This window comes from Arvicanthis niloticus, chromosome 3, assembly GCF_011762505.2.
Source record: "Arvicanthis niloticus isolate mArvNil1 chromosome 3, mArvNil1.pat.X, whole genome shotgun sequence".
NCBI classification, from domain to species: domain Eukaryota; kingdom Metazoa; phylum Chordata; class Mammalia; order Rodentia; family Muridae; genus Arvicanthis; species Arvicanthis niloticus.
In genome coordinates, this window is record NC_047660.1 from 90,650,555 (window position 1) to 90,667,536 (window position 16,982).

Sequence of the window (16,982 nt, forward strand, 5' to 3'; positions counted from 1 at the left end):
CATGGATGACAAATAAGAAAACATGTTCAATATTATGTTATTAGAGAATAATGATGAAAAGGAGAATAACAATATCATGTTATTAGAGAATAATGATAAACACATTCATATGCTTATTTTTCTTAAAATTTTTCATGACTATGTGTGGGAATATATGCATATGACTACAGGTACTCTTGTAGGCCAGAGACACTAGATCTCCTTTGAGCTGGCCTTACAGGTGGTTGCAATCTGTCTAGCAAGGGTTCTGGGAAACAAAACTTTGGTCCTGTTCAAGAGCACTGCAGGCTCCTAACCATTGAGCCATCTCTCAAGTCACCTTATCCATCTTATGATTATTATAGTAACTAAACCCTAGCCACTGAAAAGGCAAGATGCTGATGAATAAAGGGAAGAATTGGAGTTCTCACTTACTGTTTTAGAGAAAGCCAAGGACTGTAGGCTTTTCATAGTCAAGATAATCATCTCATACTATCATGCTCTTAGTTGTTTTCTCAGATGAATTTGGAAATTTATCATCCCACAATCATGTGAAAAAATGTTTAAAATAGTTTTATAACTAATGGTCAAAACTAAAAACTAGGAACCAAGGCATTCTTCAGTGGGTGGATTGTAAATAGGAAATAACATAAACTCTCATACATGTATGCAATTAGACGTTGAGTGTTGAAAAGATGTTGCTCATGGACATGGAAATATATGAACATACATATAGATAGGGAAGATCATAAATAAATCACACTAAGTGGAAGATGTAATCTCAGAGATGGCATGCCTTTGTTATTTCAATCACATGACATTCTACATCAACCAGGTATGCCTGACTCACTGTAAAAGTGGCTGCTTGTCCTCTTTGTTCTCTTTTGCTCTGGCCTTCTTGCTCCTGCTCTGTCCTCTTGCTTCCCCCACCCCCTCCATTGCCTTCCCCCCTTTCTTTTTACATGCTCATGGCTTGCCTCTACTCCTCTACCCCTCTACTTCTCTACTCCTCTACCTCGAATAAACTCTATTTTATACCATACTGTCCTCATATGGCTGGTCCCTCAGGTGGAAGGGATGCCACTGCTTGGGACCCCTGAGGCACTCCCTTCCCCCCATACCTGACTACACCTCTACCACACATATTCTCTCTCTCTTTATCTTTTTATAAACACAACATATACCACTGCAGGTAAATTCTGAAGTCTGTTGTTGCTGCTGCTACTGCTGCTGCTGCAGTTTTTTGTTTGTTTGTTTGGCTTGTTGGTTGGCTTTTTTGGCTAATGGCATAAGATTATGTTAGGAATACTTATCATTGAAACATTGAGGCTTGGGGGAAGTGAGAAGCTATAGCCTGAGTAGCAAAGTATGATGCACAAATACCCCTTCTCCCCTTTCCTCATTGAGGCCGGTGTTCTCATGTGTGCTCACATAGAAACACAGGGCTACAATTTTGAAAAACCTAGAAAGCTACCAGACTCTAACTTGAAAAATTCAAATTTGTGCTCAAATTCAAAGCTGAAGGGGTGTGGGAGAGAAGCAAGAATAGTCGCCACTGACAGAGACTCCTCAACACTTGACCAAACTGCATTTGGGCAAATAAAATTCTCTCTATTTTGATTCACGTGTATTGAATCTTTATCCAAGGTAAGTATTTTATTCAAGGCATGATAATTGCACCTGGGTGTTTTTCACTCCAGTGGAGGGAAAGCACTTATAGTATACAGTTTCCTTAATTTACAGATTAGCAATTACTCTTCCATTGGCATTGGCTGTTTCCCATTTTTTTTAAACCTCAGGATGATTTTAATTAGAAATTCTAATTAACTACACACCACAATCACCCTTTTTACCTCTTCATAAAATTACTCTTCATAAAGCAGTGTGAATGGAAACTGAGCTACAATCAAAGTAAAGCAGCAGACCAAAAATAAGCATTGCAAATCTGTCAACATCCACCAGATTCCAGGAGCTCTTTGAATATGCTTGGCTCTTCATATACTTGAAAAATCATCGCAGATGCATTTAAAAAATGATTTCATTATTTCCATCACTGAATTAAGTAGAATAAGTTAATGTGAACAAAGATGAAGTCACTCTTCCTATTGACCTTGAGAACTTTGAGATTTACCAAGTCTTGGTCTTCATTTCCCAACAGAGGTACATACTAATTGTACCTGCCTCCCATGTACTGTGGTTGCTCATGTTTCAACTTGACCAGATATAAAGAACCCAGGACACAAGCCTCTAAGCATGCTTGTGAGAAACTATTTAGATTATGTTAGCCTCTGGGAATGCCTCTGAAGGATTACATAGATTGGGTTAATTGAGGTGGGAAGGCACACACTAAATGTGGGTGACAGCATGACGTATTGGACTGTATCAGATAGGAAAGTATCTGAGCACAAGCATCTACTTTTCTTCCTGAGTATGGATGGAATGCGATCAGCTGCCTATGAGCTTTATCACCATCATTTCCCAGTCAAGATGGACAGTATCCTAGAGCTATGGGCCAAAGAAACCCCTTCCTGACTTACATTCATTTTAGCAAAGTATTTCTTCACAGTAGAAAGACAAATAATGTAGGAACACTATAAAGTAAATGAAGTAGCTGGCATACAAAGTTCAGAACATTGCTCTGTCAGTAACATGCCTGCCAGTCACACTAAATAAGAGAAGCGGTAGGAACAGGAATTCAGTGCTTTGATTCTGTATGGTGGCCTAATGCTCAGGACCTAAATTTGCTCACTTGTACAATAAAGTCAACATGACCTTCACATCACTAGAAAACAGTTGAAATGCTAGCACCAGACAATTACTGACCATGGCATTTCTTCTGGTCCATGCACCTCAGCATAGAACTCAGGGTCTTACGCGTGTCTGGCAGGCAAGCCACCACTAAGCTTCATCCCAAGCCTTTTATTGACGTTTTTAAAAATCAAGTTTTATGGTAATAGAGAACGTCATGTTTGTTTAGGTCCAAGGAGTTATACAGATACCACATGGCATTCAGGGCTTAACTAATTTACTGTCAGGGCTTTCTTAGAAAACATTTGTGGACACCTAGATTCAAATAACTTCTGAATCCATTTTCAAGAATTTACACTGTCACTCACTGGTTGTTTTCAATCAATAATTTAGCCTCTTGTCTCTAATAAATGTTATACTGAATATTAAAAATTTGCTAAATTAAATCTTTAGTGAAGGATTTTGACATCCCATTGACTTTATATATTGGAGAAACAATTGATTGTGGTAATCCATCACTGACTTTGAATGTATGTGGGAGTAAAGTATGGGTCCTACCTATCTATAAGAATGCAAACCAGATCATCATTGGCATGGAAATTGACACTTCCAGAAGAGTTTGTGGGATTAATCTCCTTACTACTTTTAGTAAAGTTTGCAAGGAAATATTGTACAAAACGACTAAATAAAAATAAGAGGAAAATAAATTTTGGAGGACAAAAGATATAGATATGGAAAAAGTATAGATTGAAACTCATATTTTCAGAATCTGTATGTTTTTCTTTTATATTTTAATTAAAATATATTACTTTGTTATTACATTTTCTCCTTCTAAGCTCTATCAAACTTTTTTCTCTTTTCCTCCTTCTTAAATTGATGACCTCTTTTTCTTTGATTATTATTGTTTCACATATATTTAAATACATAAATATATGAATACAACCTACTGAGTTCATTTAGTGTTGCTTAATGGATTAAAAAATATTCCTTTCTGAAAACTTAAGTTCTTGAGTCACACGCGTATATCAGCCTGTTGCCACTGTTTTGACTGCATTCTATGCCTCTGGTCTAACGTTTAACACATCTATACTATTACTAACACTGTTCTGTGTCTTGTCAATTCATTATGCAGGCAAAAAGAACCTGAACACAACACAGTAGAACACCCAAATTCCTTAACACACTTGGGGAAACACAGTGATTTCACAAGTTATTTTTCCCAATCTGAACATGGGACATAGTTTTAGGTAAAGGCGCCAGACAGGTGCAAATGCACTCAGAATTAATCCAGATATAGTTCTGCTCATCATTATGGTTTGATGTCAAGTCTCTCCTTGCAAGATGACCTGAGAAGTTGTAATCATTTTCAGGAAGAAAAAGGCTTTACTTTCTCTCAACTTTCGAATTATAAAGAAATTCAAATTTCTAGGGATCTATTGTTTCAATAGTCTGAAAACCAAAGGGAGGGGCACAAGTGCCTTTATTATATCTTCACTTCAGCCAAAATGGTTACAACAATTGACATATATTAACATAGGCTAGTATTGTCTTCCTTTTGGTTTTGACCTTCATATGGTGAAATATATGCATCCTTGTAATCACTATATATTCTTTGAACAATAAAATGCATAACAAATGATTGAGGTAAAAATTCTGCTCCACAAGCAATGGAATCTGGAAACAGATATGTATACTAACCATCCAAAGTCATCCATTATGGAGGGAGATATAAATAGGGAAGATGCTACAAATTAACTCAAAACATTTAAAATTGTATTTTTCTGAGCAAATTATCAAAAATTTGTAGTACAGGTGCCAGATGAGACTACCGCATGAATTCTGAATGCATAACAAGTTTTCAAAAAAAGTTATTTAGCTTGATTAACAAGCTAATCTTAAATAGACTTTTAAAACAAACAGCTTCTCAAAATTGAGCCAAGACTCCATTTAGCCAAAAAACAAAACCAAAAACAAACAAACAAACAAACAAACAAACCACTGGATCCTTTGAAAGGTGAGTTTAAGAATTAAAACTTTATCTCAGCCTATGGCCTAAGAAAGTTTGAATAATAATAGCCCCTAATAGGCTGAAAATATTTGAGTGCTTAGTCACCCAGGAGTGCAGTCCTTTCATAGAATTAGAAAGATTAGGAGGTGTGGCCTCATTAAAGGAAGTGTTATTCTTCTCTCCCCTTTTGATCACTGGGGGAGGGCTCTGAGTTTTCAGAAGCCCACACCAGGCCCAGTTTCTTCCTCTCCCTCCTTTCCCCTCCCTCTTTCCTTCCCTCCCACTCTTTTGTGGTGGAAATAGCTCTTAGCTACTGCTCCAGAACCACTCTTGTGTGTTGCCAAGGTCTCTGCCATGATGATAATGGACTGAGCCTCTGAAACTCTAAGCGAGGGCCCAGTGAAATGCTTTTTTTATGAGTTTCCTTGGTCATATTGTCCATATTGCTGTATCTTCACCGCAAAAGGACATTAACTAAGACACTGACATTCCGTCTCCCTCAGAATCAATCTTGCCTTTCTAGCAAAAGAGCTGCAGAAGGTGGAAGTAACAAGCACTGTTTAGCTTGTCACTCAACGCTCAGCAGCTTGCCTAACATCAGAAGAAGCGGACAACTCGAGTCACATATTTTCCTATGGCTACTGCTGCCACCATCCAAGTCTGTCTGGCGCCATCACTGCTGCACTCCTGGCTCTCCCTGTTAATGCACCTATGAATGGCATCTGCTTGTCTGATGAGATCCTCATTTCCTGCCTCTGCCCTGCTTGGGCAAGCTGCACTTTGGCATCAAATTGAATGCTAGATAAGCAGAATCCTTACATGTGCAATTAAAAGCCACTGGAGTGGAGATAACAGCATCCCATAGTTAGCTGAATAATTCATGATGAAATACTCTCTATTCATAGATCCTCACATCCTTGACTTGTTAAGCATCTTGCACTCACACTAAGGTATGGGCTTCAACTGAGACATTTTTAACCAACTCCTAGGTCCAAGTATTTGCCTTTTTTACATGACAATTTGAAGAAGTTTGCATAGATAAGTGAAAAAGAAAACAAGAACTATTTCTTTGTAATACAAGAAGTCTAATGAAATGTGGAGAAAGAAATACCCCCTGTTTTCTTTTAAATGAGTGCTTTAAATTCAAAGTACACAGAACACAATCCAGAGTTTAAAGTTTTTATTTCTGTCTATTTTTCACTTGATTGTTTATTTTTAATGCAGCGATCACTCTTTTAAAATATGAGCAAATAACAAATCTCAGGCTACTCCCTCTGATACTTAACTAGTTTCTCTAAAATTGTTTATCTGTTTTGCTTTACACACAGTCTGTTGCTTAATTTCTATCTGTTAGTTTGGATATTTTCTACTGATTAGTTCAAGGTCTTTATAACTAAAGAAATTATTTTTCTGCAGCAAATATCTAACAGTTTAGTAATACAGTATAGACAAAATTCCCTTAATAGAAAATAACCTAGGTGCAATAAATACAAGATGAATTGATTTGTTGAAATACTCATCTATGTAAACAATTATAAAAACTGTGTTATTTCCCAAAGCAAACAAGAAAAAGTCCAGCATATAAAGAGAATAAATCTAGATTAAAAATGAACTATGAAGTGAATCGATCTTTGTTCTGCAAGGAAGAGACACAGACAGCTTCTCCTTCAATATTAATTTGGTTTGTGGGCAAAAAAGAGCTTCAACCCAAACAGTTTTCTTAGAATCATAGCTTGAAACCATCTACCAGTGAAAAAATGGGCCACCTACATCTAATGTTTATAAAACATTAGATTAGACTACATTAGAGTATAGAAAAGTGATTTGGAACCTTAACCACACCCAAAACTAATAGCATGTAACTACTACAAAAATAAATAAAAGTTTGCAAGGGCAAACTAAGCATGAGAGAAGAAAATGATTTCTCTAAATGCTGAGGGAAGCATGCAAAGAATTGGTTTGTATTTATTAATTATATGACTTGAAAAAAAGCTGTTTAACCAAATTCAGCTTCAATACTCTTTCCTAAAGGGCACAGTATAAAGATTTTAGAGACATTAAAACTCTGGCTATAGAGAATGTAGTGCTTATAACATATGATAGCTTATCTATAATAAGAACTTTCTTCATGAATGGCCAAAGCACACATAAATGGAATTTATATTATCAAAAGTGTGTTGAAGACTTTAAAATTTCTAGGATTTGATACATCTGTGAGAATTCTCACAGGGAAAGAAAACTAGTAACAGGAGATAGTTAAAATATTTAAACAGCATGGGCTTCAAGGTTCAAAACATTTTACACATGTCTTCTGCAGAAAACCTAAATAGAATATGGAAGTCTCCTCCATGACCCCTGTCAGTTTACACTGCTAGAAGTGCTTATACTTCCCCTTGACTCAACATAACTGACCAGTGACCTGTAAGCTGCCTGTTCTAACATCCTTGCATCTAAAACCATATCGCATTCATATCCATTTGCTTTGTCAATGTATTAGGACCCTCAAAGTATTAGTATAATACTTTGGTAATTATACTAATTGGTTGGTAATAGTTCTACTTGTTTTAACATTTATTCACCTAAGAGTGTTCTGAGTACATATCTGCTCAACCATTGCTCTGGTTATTTGACATATACCTTTAAAAGAAATCTTTCCATTGTAATAAACTCCATGCTTCCAACAATGACAGTGCATATTAAGCGATAAATCAAACCAGTGAGAGTAAAAAATAGCAACCATGATAGCTCCTGGAAAGAAGTAAGTTGTAGTACCTAGCTAAAGGCAAGATTATAAACCAGAAAGAACAAAAATTTCAGATGTATAAGATGTATAAGTTGAAAATATTCAGTATAGAACAGATTGATGAAATTCCTTCAAGTCACAAAGAAAGTGTTTTCATGGAACCCAAAAAGCATTGTAGGGAATTAGGTGACAGAACCACGGGTACAATAAATTCATGTGGGGGCTATACAATTTCTATACTTGAATATACTGAACATGAGAAGGAAATCTAGAATTGGATGTTGAAACTAAGGAGGTCTTAGTGTTGTTTGTTGATCCATAAACAGAGGGACACAGCAAGGCTTAGAAGTGTGGTGTCAATCCAGCAGGCAAGGTTGGGTTTGGGAAATGATAGCAAGTCAAGTAAGTAGATTTAAGGATTTACTGATCATGTTATAGATCTAGGCAGTATGTAAACATTCTTGTAATCTGTTTGCAAATAAACATTTATGTTGCAGAGAAAAAGTACACATCCAACTAAAGCACACAGGAAAATGAGATAAAGAAGAAGAGGGTATGAATGAAAATTCCTAGGAATAATTTGCATCTTACACTGAGTCTCCCCAACACTTATTATGACTAGAACTGCAACGATCATAGAGAAAATAGAATGCTGTATACCTGAAGCTGAATTACAATTCATCAGTTGCAGTTCTTAGCAGTCATTACTCGCCTGCCCCTTTATTTGACTGACTTCACATGCTTATAATTGCCTGTCACAAAACTCTGGACTGAGAATGTCATCAGGGAACATTCGTAGCTGTAGCAGACACGTCCCAAATTTTGTAGCGATCTACCCGATCTTATTATTAAAATTTCTTGAGTTATGATTTTCTATGCTTTGTTACAATAAACCCTTCATGGACAAGAAGTTTGGCAAAACTTGAGTTTGTTTCCTTGGGCGATGCTCACTTTATATTTGGCTCCAGAAGAAACTATCTGTCATCTATTTTGAGGTGAGGGTTCTGTTTTTGCATTAACAATGGGTAAAATCATGCCTTAAGAAATTCCAAAATATAATCATCTACTTAAGGAAAGGCAGGCAAACAACAACAAAAAAATAAACACAAAACAAAACAAAGAGTAAGCGGGATCATAAAACATAAAGAGTTTTTAAAAGTGATTTGAGAGAAAAAACATATACAAAGAAGTGAGAACAGAGTGAAAAGATCTCCCAACCATGAGTGAAGGTAAGAAGGAACAGGAAAAATGTATCCCATGTAAGAAATAAAGTACTGATTACAATTGGCTATCTGATTGATTATGGCAATATAGCTAATAACTGAGGAGCAACTAAGTCAGTGTTTCTTACCTTTAGTCAGGTGCTCTCTCTAGGATAATGAGTACTCTCTTTGTCAATTGAGCTGCTACTTTAAATGGCCTATTCCTTGAGCTGCTCTCAATAAAGTCCTATTTAAAAGGTTAACATCAGTCACTCAAGAATGTATTGTCTTAAAAAATATTTTAGGCTGGAAACGTATGTATTCAAGTGTACAAATAACAGTAATATAAGGTGCCCATGATGACGCATACCTCTTACCTGAACAAGTGGGAGACAGAGACAGAAGAACAAAAGTTTAAAGCTGTAGAGGCCAGTAAGGTCTTGTCTAAAAAGAAGGAAAGGTGAGAAAATGGCAGGGGAGTAAGGACAGAAGAGGAAGCTGGGGTGAGAAGAAGGGAGTGATTTGTTAATCCTCTCACAAAGGACAGTGGAACACAACATGAAAGCTCCTACAGGTGGGAATTGATATTTATTCCATTTGACCTTAAAGGAGAATATGAAAGAAGATGGGTGCACATGTACAGCTTAGGTAAAGGCATATACACTGAAACAAGGAAGACACAAAAAGTATGTAGTCAGACAATGGCCTGATGAGAAAGTCAAGTAATTCAGCTTGGCCTGGCTAGCAGAAGGAAACAGATACCCTGAGTCAAAAAAGAGTTAGAATTTTCGTGGAGAGTGTTGATAAAATAGGACATCTGGAAGCATTACTGTCCAGTGGGGTTTAAAATGATTCAGTGAAAGGGGCAGGAAAAAAAATCAGTTCCTAAAGATGGCAAGGAAGAGGGTAGAATACTTATAATGAAAAAAGTATCAAGCATAAAAATGATATGCATATATTTGTCTTAACATATTATCTCCCTCGCAGAGTTAGTAGTGCTGTCTCTGAATCTGGACTAGGAATGTCAGGTGTAACCACCTGTCTCCACAGAGGAAATTTATATGCAAAGGCCAACTTGCTCATACATGTGAGGCAAGATACCCCACATTGCTTCTGCTCACAAAGTTTAACTGTACTTAATAAATTTTTCTTCAATTCTTTTGTAAGCATTGTTTAGATAAAGACTGGTTGGTAACTTTAAGAATCACAATTAGTAATTAATCAATTATTAATAATTAGTTATATAATAAACTTAAGACTGTCCTAGAGTCTGACCATCACATCTTATCTTTAGTTATTGACTGGATGCTGTGTGTGTTTCCTATGTTATAGGAAGACAACTCTTCTAGACCATTTTGTTAGGATTGGAGCTAAGAATAAGTAATAGATGTTCTGGGTATCAGCTCTTCATTTCCATTTTAAAACATTCAGTTTGGGTGGGATTCCCATCTCATAGTGGTGACAAAGGTGGATGTGATGGTTCAAACAGCATAACTTCTTCAGGAACTGCATGGGATATGCTTTCAGGAAAGAGCTGCTAAACCCAGAGCAACTCTGTGTAATCAAGAAAGAAATTCTCTTACTGCACAGCTACAAAAACATTGGAATTTATTGTTATCACAGCACAGCTAAACACCATCATGAGTGATTATCTTATATCGACCTAAACAGCCTCCCACTAAAAATCCTATTATGCTTGAGACAATTTTTTTTTCTTCTTCTTTAGAGAGTTCTTCATTTTATTGATTTAATATCTACCGCCAGGGAAGTTAATGCATCAGTCGAAACTGGATGGTACAATCAACACAGCACATCATAGGGAAACAACTGAGACATTCCTGTGACGGCATCCTACATGTCTTTGCTTTCAAATTCTAAGTTCAACAGATTATTGGAGTATAACAACCAGTCTTTCAAATATTTTTTATTTGATGCTGCGATGGATAACTTGAAACATTATAAGCCAAAATGAGTTTGAAAGAGAGAGAGAGAGAGAGAGAGAGAGGGAGAGGGAGAGGGAGAGGGAGAGGGAGAGGGAGAGGGAGAGGGAGAGGGAGAGGGAGAGGGAGAGGGAGAGGGAGAGGGAGAGGGAGAGGGAGAGGGAGGCGGAGAGGGAGAGGGAGAGGGAGAGGGAGAGGGAGAGGGAGAGGGAGAGGGAGAGGGAGAGGGAGAGGGAGAGGGAGAGGGAGAGGGAGAGGGAGAGGGAGAGGGAGAGGGAGAGGGAGAGGGAGAGGGAGAGGGAGAGGGAGAGGGAGAGGGAGAGGGAGAGGGAGAGGGAGAGGGAGAGGGAGAGGGAGAGGGAGAGGGAGAGGGAGAGGGAGAGGGAGAGGGAGAGGGAGAGGGAGAGGGAGAGGGAGAGGGAGAGGGAGGAGAGAGACTAGATAGAGACCAAGAGACAGAGGGAGAAAGAGTCAGAGACACAGAGGGACAGAGAGAGATGTGCCTGAGCATGTGTGGAATTTGCAGGTCAACATCAGGTGTCTTTGTCTATTGTTCCGTACTTTGCTTCTTTTTCCTCATCTTTTATTAATTCTTTAAGAACTGTATAGAATACATTTGATCATATTACCATCTGCTCTCTACTCCCACCAGATCCATGCTCCCTTCCCTCCCCACATAACTCTGTGTATCAACCTGCTACCCTCTCTTTTTCATTCATCAAGAACAGCTTGTGATTCCCACATATTCTTAAATATATAGCCTTCTCATGAAGAGTGGCCAACCTATCTTGACTTTTAAGACTGGGTTCCTCACTGAACCTGGTGCTTACTCATTGACTAGAATGTCTGTCGAACTATCATCAAAGATCTGCCTATCTTCGCTCTCCACGACTTGCCACCCCATATGGGCTTTGCATGGATTCTGAGATTCACGCCCAGGGCCTATGCTTGTGCCGCAAGTACTTTATCCATTTAGTCATCTCCATAGCCACGTGAGATGATTTCATTACAAAATTTCAGAAGCTGTCATCATATATGGTTTTTCTTTTTCACAGAATTTTTTTAAAAGTGAAAGATAATCTACTGCTGCTTAGTGGTCTAACACCCAAGATAACATTATAAGATAATAACTAAGATAAGCTATGGCATGACCCATTGTGAGCAAATATTCTTTCCTCAGTTGAGAAAAAAAATATTAAAACCATGTAAATTAGTTCCATGTATTAAAACTACAACTATCTTTTGCCATACTTAGCAATCAAATAAAAAACAAAGGAAAACAAAACAAAACAAAATCTGAAAAGAGCTACGGCTGTCATTGCTTCCTGAAACTAAAAGCCAGGTCATTAAAATAGGAGGAATTGTCAGTATTTATTGAGCATTTGCTAAATGGCAAGAATAATAAAAGTAGGTTTTCATGAATTAATATTCTTATTTATCACAGTAAGCATAATTACATACAAACTCATTTTGCAGAGTAAGAAACAAAGGTATAAGCTAAAAAAAACTGTTCAATATTCTCTTTGGCTAATAATAGAGAGTAAGAGAAATTCCATCCCAGATGCTGTCCACAAAGCTATGCTTTTCAGATCCACTTCTCCATAGATGTCTGTGACTTTTCCCTTGTGGTTTTATTTACTCATTTATTTTGTTTTGGCATTTGTGCCATGGCACTTCATTCCATTTGATACCACAAAAGACTTCCATATCCATGTTGTAATCCCAGGCCTAGAGGTAGAAATAATGGAACAGTCATGATTCATCTGCCTGCAGTCAAATAACATGAAAAGGGTATGCCCATGTGTTTCTCCCACTGTCCTAGGATGAAAGCCTTGCCTACATTCAGGCTATCTTATCTTCTGAGATTTAAGAGGCACTGGCTATCATGAAACAAAATCAAAGCCTAGGAGGTAGCTCAGTTGGTAACATGTTTCTCTGTTAAACCTGAGGACCGGACTATGACCTCCTTGTAAGCAAGCCAGAGGTGCTAATAGCCATCATGGAAGCCCATAGAAGTTTTTGTTCTCTGCATTTCAGGATTATATACAGAAGCTGGCACCATGGAGCCACTCAGTGTTGCATTGGGAATCAGGAAAAAAACTTACAAATTTGGAAAATGACTTTGCCTTGCATTTTTCTTCTGTTTTACAAGAGTACCCCTACTGAGCTGTGAAGATAGGAAGTGTTCATGAAATATCATCTCACTGCAAGGAATCCATCCTCGTATTTCTTGCTTTTAACAATAATAACTATGAAGTGCCAGGATATGCTCAGACACACTTAGCACCACAGGATCCTATTGTGGAAAAAGGGCACTGTGTCTAGAACCAGGCAGAAGCTCAAGAGCAGTAAGCTAGGTGAGATACACATAAAGAATTTCCATTTCAGTTCACTCAAGACAAAAGACACCCAGGACACCACATCACAAAATTCTTAGTCTTACTTTTTTTCCTTAAGTGAAAGTTAGAGCAGAATCGTGCTGAGAAAATCTGATGTGTAGAGTTTATGCATTACAACCTGTTGACTCTCTTGCTCATCAGAGGAGCCAGACAGGTATGAAGCTGTTCCAAATAGGCCCGAATTTAAGGAGCTTGGAAAACCACATGTATTCAGTCCTTAAGTTATTTCTTGCTTTTATAACACATGTCCTTATCAAAGCAGAATAATTGAGATACTATTTGAATTCAAATAGACTATGAAATTTGTTATTTTTAGTGAACATAGTATTTGATTTTCTAAAAAAAGTTAAAAATTTTTATCATAGATTATATCCTACTATAGTTTTCCCTCTCTCCTCTCCCCTAGTCTCCCTCTCCTTCATGCCATCTCTCACAGTTTCCCTTTCTCCCCCTTCATGCATCTCCTCCAAGAAGAGCAGGCATCTCAGGGACATCAGCCAAATATGACATAACAAGCTACAAGAAGACCGTGCATGTACCATCACATAAAAGCTGGACAAGACAACCCAGCAGGAGAAAAAGTGTTCCGTGAGTAGGTAAAAGAGTCAGGAGCAGCCCCCTTTCTCACTATTCAGATTTTCAGAAGAGCGTGCTACTTATCCATAGCATATATACACATGTTTTGGGTCAGACCCCTACATGCCTTCTGACTTCTGTGAGCCCTTCTGAGTTCTGGTCAGGTGATTCTGTGAGCCCTGTTCTGGTGGTATCTTTGACCCTTCTGCTTCCCCTGAACTTTCCTCCCCTTTCTCTGTAGCTTCCAGAGCTCCACCTAATGTTTGGCTGTGGGTTTCTGCATCTGCTTCCCTTAGTTGCTGGATAGTCTCTCTGACAATGATTCCACTAAGCTTTCCTCCCAGAACAACCTGCAGGCAGAACAAACTGTAGGTCAAAGGTTTTATGGTTGGTTAGTGTCCTCATTCCTCCACTTCAAGTCTTTCCTAGTTACAGAAGATGCCCATTAGTTCATGCTCCATGTCCCCTATTACTAAGAGTGTTTTGTTATATTACACTCATAGATTCCTTGGACCTTCCATTGCACTAAGTTTTTATGTTCCCCACGAAATGCCTCCCCAATTTTAATCATTTCTGTCAGCATTTTTTGCACCCTCAGCTGATCCCTCCTGTTCCCAACCCCATCTACTCCCAGTCCACCAGAAAAATCTATTTTATTTCCTCTTTGAAGTCACGTTCATGTGTTCTCCTTTAAGCCCTCCTTGTTACTTACTCTCCCTTTGTCTGTAGATTGTAACCTGATTGTCTGATACTTTATAGCTAATATCCATGCATAAGTGAGTATATATCATGTGTGTCTTTCTGTGTCTAGGTTACCTCACTGAGGATGATTTTCTTTTTTTCTAGTTCCATCCATTTACCTGCTAATTTCATGCTATTATTGTTTTTAAAAGCTAAATAATGCTCCATTGTGTAAATGTACCACATTTTTCTTCACCCATTCTTTGGTTGAGAAATATCTAGGTTGATTCCAATTTCTGGTTATTATAAATAAAAGTTCTATGAACATAGTTGAGCAAATTATGGTAGGTTAGATCACCCCTTGGATTTATGCCCAGGAGTGGTATTGCTGAGTCTTAAGTACCAAGTCCTGCTTTGATATGTATGGGATAGTACCTCATGATTTCCTGCCCAGGAACAGACAGAAGAGCATGTACCTCCACAAGTGCTGATGGTTATTGTGAGCATAAGGGCTGTCTGCATAAAAGTGTATACTATTCCTCCTCTGAGGAGTATCTACTCTGCCAAGGTTAGTGACTCAGGGATCATCAGAAACAGCACAAATCCAGGAAGTAAGGGAGTGTCCATGTCTCAGAAAAATAGTAGAACACTGTGACCTTCAGAATAGCCTTTAAAGCTATGGTCATAAATGCTGAAAATCTGAGTTTAAAAATATATAATTTCTTACCTATGCAAAATGTAAGGATGCAATATAAATTGTATAAGGAACTTCACAGATCTAAAGGAACAGAGGCAGCTGAACTATAAGACAGCCTTTCACAAAGGTGATAAGGGAGGAGACCAAAAGATTTAGGGCTTAGTGATTACAAGGTAAGATCTCATCCAAGTAAGATTTTTGATTATACTTACAAAGGGATGTAGATTCCTGAGTTCATGGTCAGCTTGGAACAGAGCTAATTTAGGTACAGCTGGGATCAGAATAAAAATTTTAGGGCAGTGTCCTACTCAGTTATATTCTTATCTGTGCTTGTGCTTGCTATCTCTTTCTAAGAACCAAGGGGCCTTGAGAGCTTGTTTGGAGGTTCTAGTAGGGGAGCACAGCTAATAGTACATTGTTGACCAAAGACCAGTCCTCCTCCATTCTGGGAAGCTTATCCCCTTTGACTGAACACTCAGCTTCAGGAGGGACACACATGGAACAGTGAAGGAGGAAGGGGACACTTTCCCGGCCAGCCAGATTAGCTGAACCAATTAAACATCTCACAACAAACCTAAAAGAAGATAATCATACACACATAATATCACCTCCCGTACCAAAAATAGCAGGAAATAACAATCATCTGTCTTATATCTCTCAACATCACTGGACTCAATCCCCCATAAAAAGACACAGGTTAACAGACTTTATAGTAAACAGGAGCCAGCATTTTGCTGCCTAAAAGAAACACACCTCAGTAACAAAGATAGATATTACCTCAGAGTAAAAGGCTGGAAAAACGTTTTAAAGAAAATGATCCTAAGGAACAAGCTGGAGTTGCCATTCTAATATTTAATAAAATAGACTTTGAACTAAAAGTTATCAAATGAGTAGGGAAGGACACTTCATATTCATTAAAGTTAAATCCGATTAAGAAGAAGTCTCAGTTATGAAAATTTATGCCCCAAATGCAAGCACATCCAGTTTCATAAAAGAAACTTTACTAAAGCTCAAAACCTCACACAATAATAGCAGGAGACTTCAACACCCTACACTCACCAATGGACAGGTCACTGAAACAGAAACTAAACAGAGACACAGTGAAACTAACAGAAGTTATGAACCAAATGGATTTAACATCCAGCTACAGAACATTTCACTCAAAAACAAAAGAATATACCTTCTTCTCATCACTTCATGGAATATTTTCCAAAACTGACCATATAATTGGACATAAAACAAGCCTCAACAGTTACAAAAAATTAAAATAATCCTATGCATTCTAACAGATCTCCACAGACTATGGCTGAACTTCAATAACAACAAAAACAACAGGAAGCTCACATACTCACAGACACTGAACAAGTCTCTGCTCAGTGACAACTTGGTCAGGGAAGAAATAAATAAATTAATTACAGACTTGACAGAATTCAATGAAAATGAAGACACATCATACCCAAACTTATGGGATACAAAGAAAGCAGTATCAAGAGGGAAATTCATAACACTAAGTGCTTTCATAAAGAAATTGGGGAGATTTTTTTACAAGTAAATGAATAGCACACCTGAAGGCTCTAGAACAGAAAGAAGCAAACAAACCCAAGAGAAGTAGATGGAAGGAGTCAAACTCAAGCTTGAAATTAATCAGTTAGAAACAAAGTGAATGATACAAAGAATCAATAAAACCAAGAGCTGGCTGGTTCTTTGAGAAAATCAACAAGATAGACAAACCCTTAACAAAACTCAGTAAAGGGCACAGAGTTGGTATCTAAATTAACAGTATAAACTTATAAACTGAGGAGATCCAAAAAAAATCATCAGAACCTACTACAAAAGCCTATATTCTATACAACTAGAAAATCTAGATTAAATGGATGATTTTCTAGACAGATACTATATATCAAAGGTAAATCAAGAACAGATGAACTATATAAACACTACCATAAACCCTTAGAAAATATAAAGAGACTTTAAAAACATCTCAACCAAAAAAAGTCCAGGGTCAGATG

At 37.7% G+C, this 16,982-nt stretch overlaps 1 protein-coding gene across 7 annotated transcripts in view; it reads right to left on the reverse strand.

The window, feature by feature from the left end:
• Nucleotides 1–16,982, reverse strand: part of Nrg3 (neuregulin 3) — a 1,008,622-nt gene that overhangs the window by 382,164 nt on the left and 609,476 nt on the right. The gene's annotated exons all lie outside the window — the stretch shown is intronic.